The following is an 8,672-nucleotide window of genomic DNA, read 5'->3' as shown; positions in this document are numbered from 1 at the left end:
GGAACTCTAATCTAGAATAATAATTATTTACTAGAAATTTCACAAATGTTGTTTGATATAATGGAAATAGTAGAGAAAATGACTTGTGTTATGCTCCTCATTCTGCCAAAAACTTGTTTTAAAACCTAAAACAGGTCATTTACCCTCCCTTGGCCTCATCCTACTCATCTATTAAAAAAAGGTGAACTCCACAATCTGGTTCCATCTCTATCTCTCTAATGAAACTATCTCTTAATCATTAGTCCTAATGGCTTTTTAAAGTATTCATTCTTTTTGACTTCGAAGACTATTGGGAGGTAATACAGTCCAATAGAAAGAATTAGCTACTGTTATTGATCGTCCTGTCTTTCCTTTTAGATCTTCTTTCCCTCCTTTTTTTCAGAGACATTATGATAACCTAATTCCTCTTCTATAATGTTAACTGTTTGTACTCTCTTTTATGATGGCCTGAGCCCCAGACATTTCAGGGAGGTGTTTGAATTTCCCCCTTAAACTAAACCCCTAGACATCCTTCAGTCAACATTCAATAAGTATTTTAAAGATTTGTTATTTTCCATGCATTGTGTTAAATGCTGGGCATACAAAGAAGGGGGAAAACACTGCCATTGCCCTCAAAGTTTACATTCTCCTTGAGGAAGCCTCATGTAAATAAGTTGTTGTTTTTGTTGTTTAGGCATTTCAGTCATGTCTGAGTTTTCAAGACATCATTTCAGATTTTCTTGGCACAGAAACTGGAGTGGATTGTCATTTCCTTCACCAGCTCATTCCATTGTGCTTCCAAGGTTTAAAAACAACTTTATATATGTTAAGCTATTTGATTTCAAAAGAGAAGGGATTAAATACCTATATAGCACCTACTTACATGCAGGAAAAATTCAAAATGCATTATATCATTTGATTTTCACAAAAACCCTGCATGGCAAGTGCTATTACTTCCCCCCTTTTCATAGTTGAAAAAAATGAGACGAACAGCAATTAAACGACTTGTCCCATGGATGACACAGCTTGAATCTATGTAGGATTTGAACTAAAATCTTCCTCACTCTAGGCCTTCTGTTCTATCCACTTTGCTTTCCAGTTTCTTAGTCACCATGCTAGACTGGAGATACAAAGACAAAAATAAATTTGTATTCAAAGAATTTAAATTATTTCAGGAAAAAATGTATGTACACATGTCAGGAGATACAAAATATATACCTCCCCTCAAAAAAGTCCAACTCTGGCATTACCTCCTCCATGGAGCTTTCATTAATTACTCATAAACCCATCAACATGAGGATTTCCCCTTGCATTTCACATGGCATATTTTTTACCTATATAATGTACTTAGGATATGATTTTGATATTGTATGTTATGGTTTTCTGTCCATGTAAACTCCACAATTAGGCTATAAACCCCCACAGCATGGCATTCTGAAAGGTAAAAAAAAAAAACTGATGACGTGTTTTGCTTACATTTTAAAAGAATGGCTTTTTTGCTAGTAATATTTTTCATCCCTGATGTTGATCTTTTTTTTTAAACCCTTACCTTCCATCTTGGAGTCAATACTGTATATTGGCTCCAAGGCAGAAAAGTGGTAAGGGCTAGGCAATGGGGGTCAAGTGACTTGCCCAGGGTCACATGGCTAGGAAGTGTTTTAGGTCAGATTTGAACCTAGGACCTCTAGGCTTGGCCCTCAATCCACTAAGCTACTCAACTGCCCCCCCCCAATGTTGATCTTATTAAAACAGAAAGACTGAAAAGAGAAACAAAAAGGGAGAGACAGAAAAAAACACAGAGACAAAGAGAGACTGAGAACTATCAAAGACAGAGACAGAGAAGAGAAGAAAGGGGAAAATAAAGGGGAAAACACAATCAGGGAGAGAAACAGAGAAGAACAGATAGACAGAAAGAGAAACAGAAAACAAACAGAGTAGAGAGAGAGATTTCTGAGGGTTAGTGGAAAATGTGGAAGAGGAAAGGAAAGGAAGAAGAAAGTGTGTGTGTGTGTGTGTGTGTGTGTGTGTGTGTGTGTGTGTGTGTGTGTGTGTGTTTTAGAAAGTATTGCCTAAAGTAGAAGGAACTAAGTCCAAAAGACTGCAAATAGAGGGAAAGCTGGAAGCTTGGTGGGCACTTGGTGGAGGACAAGAAACATTGGGTCAGACTGTTCTTCATGCTGCATCTTAAAGGTTTTTTAAGCTTATTTTGTGAGTGAGTTCAAAGTTGATTTTCACAACTCAACATGAATTCTTTCTATGAAAATATTTGAAATATGTATTTTGAAGATAATATTGATTTTCGAAACCCATTAGGCATTTCTATTGCAACTACTGTCCTTAAATGACTTTCTTACTATAATATCAGAATCACAGAAATAGATGGGACCTCAGGGAAAAAGCAGTATGAACTTTGCCTTTAAAAGAGATTTTTTTTAATTTTTTTTAAACCCTTGTACTTCGGTGTATTGTCTCATAGGTGGATGATTGGTAAGGGTGGGCAATGGGGGTCAAGTGACTTGCCCAGGGTCATACAGCTGGGAAGTGGCTGAGGCCGGGTTTGAACCTAGGACCTCCTGTCTCTAGGCCTGACTCTCACTCCACTGAGCTACCCAGCTGCCCCCTAAAAGAGATTTTAAGGGCAGCTAGGTGGCTCATTGTATAGAAAGCCAGGCCTAGAGATAAGAGGTCCTGGATTCAAATTTGGTCTTAGCCACTTCCTAGCTGTGTCCCTGGGCAAGTTACTTAATTTCAACTGCCCAGTCATTACTGTTCTTCTGCCCTGGAACCAATACTTAGTATTTATTCTAAGATGGAAGGTAAGGGTTTTTTTTAGTACATTATAGTTCTTTCTCTCCAACCCAGAACTTAGCAGTTGCATATTCATACTGAAGTATCATTTTACAGAGTTCAAATCTGACCTCACTTCCCAGCTGTGACCTCATCTGTAAAATGAGCTATAAAAGGAAATTGAAAATCACTACAATGTCTTTGGTAAGAAAATCCAAAATGAGATCATCAAGAGTTAGACATGACTCAAAATGACTGAACAACAATAACAAAGTAACCTGATAGGCATAACAAAAAAGTATTAAGGATCTTTTTGCTACAAAAAGACAGAAAGGAAAGAGGAGAGAAAAATGCATTATGATGTTTGATATAAGAACAGGGTCTTTGAAAGTTTGAGGATTCTGATACTTTTCATCTTGTCAATATTTCTGAGTTGTGAATAAAGACCTGGGTCAATTGCAGGAAAGTCTCATTTTTAATTATTATATTCCTTTGATAGAAAATTCCATATCTCAACCAACCAACTTGAACACTGGATTCCAAAGTGAAAATTTAGTATCCCAATCAAAGATTTTTGTCCTCTTTTGGAATGCACAATATCTGGTACTTTCTGGCCAAAGGCAGTGTGGCACAGTGGAAGGAGAGTTGGATTTAGAATCTGAGAACTTGCATTAAAATCCTGCATCTTCCACTAGTTACATGTATAACTTAGTTAAGTCACTAGACTGAGAGGATACTGAGTTGACACTGACTCAACGCTCAGCTGGGCTGACTTAATGGAAGAAGAAGGAAATAATGACAAATGCATCACTGGTGAGCTCCACAGGATGATTCAATTGACCACAGAAGAGCCCAACAATGACCCAGAATTAATAGCAGGTGCTCCTTTCCTGCCTCTAAGAAGTCATCAATAAGAATATTAAAATCATTACTATATGTAAGATAGAAGAACACAGCAAAAAATTCAAGTTTGTCTGTACCTTTAGGATTGAAATTCATAAGGAATCTAATGCTATTTCAAAAAGAAAGAACTGGAAGAAATTTGACAACTCAGAATTGGATCCCCCTGGCTCAAATGTGGTCACCACTACTGTTAATGAGTAATGATGTTTCTATGACATTTATTACTAACAAAGAAGACTTGAATTAGCAGGAGAAGGAGGACCCAATGCATAAAGTGGAAGGTGCAGAAGATTGTGTCATGTCACATTTTCAAGGGCATCCATTGGACAACATATGTCCCTACAAACACAGGCTAGGACCCAGACAGAAAGAACCTAGCTGAACAGCTGGAGCTGTTCACTGAGGGGAATGAGAAGATGCCTAAAAAGTTGGAGCAAAGCCCCAGAACAAGACAAGGAAATATGTACCATTAAATGTACAAGAGTGAGTCACAGAAGGGCATCAATGCAGCCCAATAGGAAAATTTATGACAATGAGCCCATAAGAGTCATCAACCTGTCAGAAGATACTTGAGAGACTAACTTAGAAGAGCTGTTTCAGTCATAAATAATATATTTCCAGAATCTTCCTGGCCCAGGATAAGACCACTGACCAGTCCATTGGCTTTGTCTTCATTAGCTTTCACCAGCATGAGGAGGCTGCTTGTGGCATTTCTGGTGGGTCTAGATTTGTCTATGACCATCTAATTCTCAATATGAAATGGACCAAACATTCAGCCAACTGAGGTTGCCATATTGTTCATTTATTACACAGTTGTCTGGATTAGAAATATGAGGGAACTGGACAGGACAATCTCTCGTGTCTATTACCCAACTCATCATAACTCACTTTGTTGTCACTGAGATGCTAAACTCTCTTCCGTTTTCCATATTCCTTTGCAGCCGTGAAACACAGAAATGAGAATCATAGCTTTAGTATCTCCCCAGTGTTTTTCATTCATTAGAATCTCACTTTTCACCAGTAATGTGTATGCCTATATGCACACACATACATATACATATATTTGTGTATTTATACCCATAAAATATTTATATACATTTATATGAGTTTATATAAATGTATATAAATATTTTATGTGTATATGTATTTTTGTATATGCATATATTTTGTTGATCATCCATTCTATTTGGGGTTTTCTTGCAGTGATACAAGATTGGTTTACAATTTCCTTCTCAAACTCATTTTATAGATGATAAACTAAGGTAAACTGGGTTAAGTGACTTTTCCAAGGTCACATAACTAGTAAGTATCTGAGGCCAGATTTGAATTCAGAAAGATGAGTCTTCCTGTTCCAAGTCAAGTGCTCTATCTACTAGTTGCCTATATATGTATATATACATTTAAAGGGGTAAAAGATGCTTACTGTTCAATTTAAGGGATTCTTTGTGATTAGAGGGGAAAGGAAGAATTATTTTGTACTACTAAATCTATTTGATAGAGTTTTATTTTCTTTTATGTTAACTTAAAGTCAAATGGTAATAATTCTATATGTATATTATATATATATATATATATATATATTATTTGTGCCTCTCAGTTCTGTGTGTTTTAAACTATTAACTTCATAATCAGCATGTAATCAAGGGTTAATATGAGATCTTTATAGGGTCATAAATTTAGAATGAGGAGAAACTTTAGTGGTCATCTAATCCAACCCCATCATTTTACTGATGGAGTTACTGAGGCCTTGAGAAATTGTTATTTGCCCAAGTTTATATAGATCTTAAATGTCACTATTGGGAGTAAAAACCAAGTTCTCTGACTCAAATTCAGTTCTCTTTAATAGCCTTTCGAAGGAGTAAGTTTTTACTTTTAATATTTCCGTGTTTTGTTGTCCAAGTTTTCATCAGCTGTTGAGGGATATAGGTTATGGACTCTGAAGGACAATGCTAGACATATTAATTCTAAAGAAAGTCCCAAAGCTATTGACTAAAATGAGCAAAAGAAAATCGTAGTAGTTACAAGTAAATAAGGTGAGACTCTCAGGAGGACTATTCGATGAGTGAATTCAGTACTGAAACTGGAATAAGTCAAAAGAGATGGAATTTAGTAGAACCATGCATACTTAAGATTGAAAACTAGTAAGGAAGACTTCAAGTTGAAACCAAATAACAATCCTAACTTTTCCTAAGGAATTTAGCATTAGTAAAATTTTCACAAATCAATATGCATTTAAGTACCTACAATAGATCTGCCTACTCCAAATCTTGTTCTCTATTCAATTCAGATAGGAAAAAATATTTATTAAGCACTTACTATGTGCCAGGCACTTTGCTAACCACTATGAAGACATATAAAAGGAAAAAGAAAGACAGTCATTCTCTTTAAGGAGCTTATATTTCAGTGGAGGAAGATAATACTTGAGAGTAATTAAAAGAGGATAAGAAGAGAAATCCACATGAGTACAGAATCAGGAGTAGAATTGTGAGCATAGTTGGCTTGGGCACATCCCCAAATGGAGTTCCAAGCAGGAACTCATGGATCAGTAGAGGGACCACTGAGGCAGAAACACTCTAGAAGGAGAAGTCCCTGGATTGGCTATGGAAGAACCCAGAGAGTTGGAAGTTGAATCAAATTGTTGATTTTCAAGTTGAAATTTAAGTCAATTAAATGAACTTTTATTAAGTTCTTACCATGCACATGATGCCAAGGATGTGAAGATGAAAAAAGACATGCATCTGTCTAGTATATTTTTTATTTATTCTGTGTAGTGTGTCTTAAACTGTTAAATATTCATGATCAGCTTGTAATCAACTATGAAAATTACATCTTCATTCCATCATAAATTTAGAGGTAGAAAGCTATAGTCTCTTCTTCCTTACAGGAATTTTTCAGCTGGAGCATGCATAAGGCAAAAGAGATAGTGAAGTAAAAGAATCATGACTATGAGGATGATTCATTTCTATATGGGGAGATCAAGAAAGGTCTCCTGAAAAATGTTTCATCTGAGGATGGCCTTGAAAAAAAGAATTTCAGCAGACAGGCATTTGAAAATGAAAAGACTGAATTATTTTTTAAATGCCCACTAATTCAGAATTTCTATAGTTCAATGGGCCTTTTCCACTGTTAACTTGGAAAAAACACAGAACTACTAAAGTAGTCAGCAAAAACAAAGTCTTTAATCAGGAATGAGATAGGTCCAATAATTGGCCAATATCACAGAGCCAGGTGCCAAGATACTACACAGAGTCAGAACTCTGAGCTTCTGGGGACAGTATCTCTGAGAGGATCACTCTACAAAATGATTCTCCAAAGGGTAATAGCATTTGGGAATCATTTACAGATTGCAAGCAGACTTGGGAAAGAGGCTGCAGCCAGCAGCTGGGGTATCAGGGAGTAGTCTACTACAATGAATATAAAAGGAAAATGTCAAACCAAGAGTTAGGCTTCCTAGGAAAGAACTTTAATACAATGAGAGAAGCTACTAAGACAAAAAAGGATATTTAACATTTAACTATGTTCACTAGTCCCACTCCAACCTGGAGTTACCAAAGACTTCAAGGTCTATTGTTCAGTCCCACTTGGGGGAGTCTGGGACTTCCCTTGGGGTAAGTTCTCAGGGGGCTGGGGCAAACTTGAAGCTTGCAAAAAAAACCCAGTTGAAACTGGACATGAAGTCTAGAGACCCCAAACTTGTGGCCTAGTAAGATTGAAAGAACCCCAAGTTTTATAAATAGTTTATAGGTTGGAGACCCCCAAAGCTTGTGCTTGTTCCCTGTTCCCATGAGAATCCACCTAAAGGGAATCCCAGACTAACAGTTGTAGACTGAATAATAGACCCTAGGATAAAACTAAGTGACTTGCCTTTGACAAAATACAGCATCCATTCTTATTGAAAACATTGAAAAGTATAGGAATAGAAGGACCCTTCCTAAAAATAATAAACAATATATACCTAAAACCATCAACAAGCATTATATGCAATGGGGATAAATTAGAAGCCTTCCCAATAAGATCAGGAGTGAAACAAGGATGCCCATTATCGCCCCTATTATTCAACATAATACTAGAAATACTAGCAATAGAAATTAGAGAAGTAAAAGAAATTGAAGGTATCAAAATAGGCAATGAGGAGACTAAGCTATCACTCTTTGCAGATGATATGATGGTATACTTAAACAATCCTAGAGAATCAACTAAGAGGCTGGTAGAAATAATCAACAACTTTAGCAAAGTGGCAGGATACAAAATAAATGCACATAAATCATCAGCATTTCTATACATTTCCAACAAATTAGAACAGCAGGAGGTAGAAAGAGAAACACCATTTAAAATCACCCTAGACAATATAAAATACTTGGGAATCAATCTAACAAAACAAACACAGCTATTATATGAAAACAACTACAAAAAACTTTCCAAACAAATAAAACTGGACCTCAACAATTGGAAAACCATTAACTGTTCATGGGTAGGACGAGCTAACATAATAAAAATGAACATCCTACTCAAATTAATTTACCTATTTAGCGCCATACCTATCAAATTACCAAAAAACTTCTTTACTGAATTAGGAAAAACTATAACAAATTTCATTTGGAATAACAAAAGATCAAGAATATCAAAGGAAATAATGAAAAAAAATGTGAAGGAAGGGGGCCTAGCAGTACCAGATATCAAACTATACTATAAAGCAGCAGTCATTAAATCAATATGGCTAAGAGACAGAAGGGAGGATCAGTGGAATAGACTCGGGGTTAATGATGTCAGCAAGACAATGTATGATAAACCCAAAGAGCCCAACTTTTGGGACATGAATCCACTATTTGACAAAAACTGCTGGGAAATTTGGAAAACAATATGGGAGAGATTAGGTTTAGATCAACATCTCACACCCTACACCAAGATAAATTCAGAATGGTTGAATGACTTGAATATAAAGAGGGAATATATAAATGTTAAGTGAACACAGAATAGTATACTTGTCAGATCTCTGGGAAAGG

The 8,672-nt window shown here is 36.1% G+C and overlaps 1 pseudogene; it reads left to right on the top strand.

Annotated features, from left to right (window-relative positions):
• Positions 1 to 959: 959 nt before the first annotated feature.
• LOC123241347 lies at positions 960 to 4,453 on the top strand (annotated as a pseudogene).
• The last annotated feature ends 4,219 nt before the right edge of the window (positions 4,454 to 8,672 follow it).

This window comes from Gracilinanus agilis, chromosome 3 (assembly GCF_016433145.1).
Source record: "Gracilinanus agilis isolate LMUSP501 chromosome 3, AgileGrace, whole genome shotgun sequence".
In the NCBI taxonomy this organism is placed as follows: domain Eukaryota; kingdom Metazoa; phylum Chordata; class Mammalia; order Didelphimorphia; family Didelphidae; genus Gracilinanus; species Gracilinanus agilis.
The sequence above is the reverse complement of the archived record's forward strand: the minus strand, read 5'-3'. Positions and strand labels throughout refer to the sequence as shown.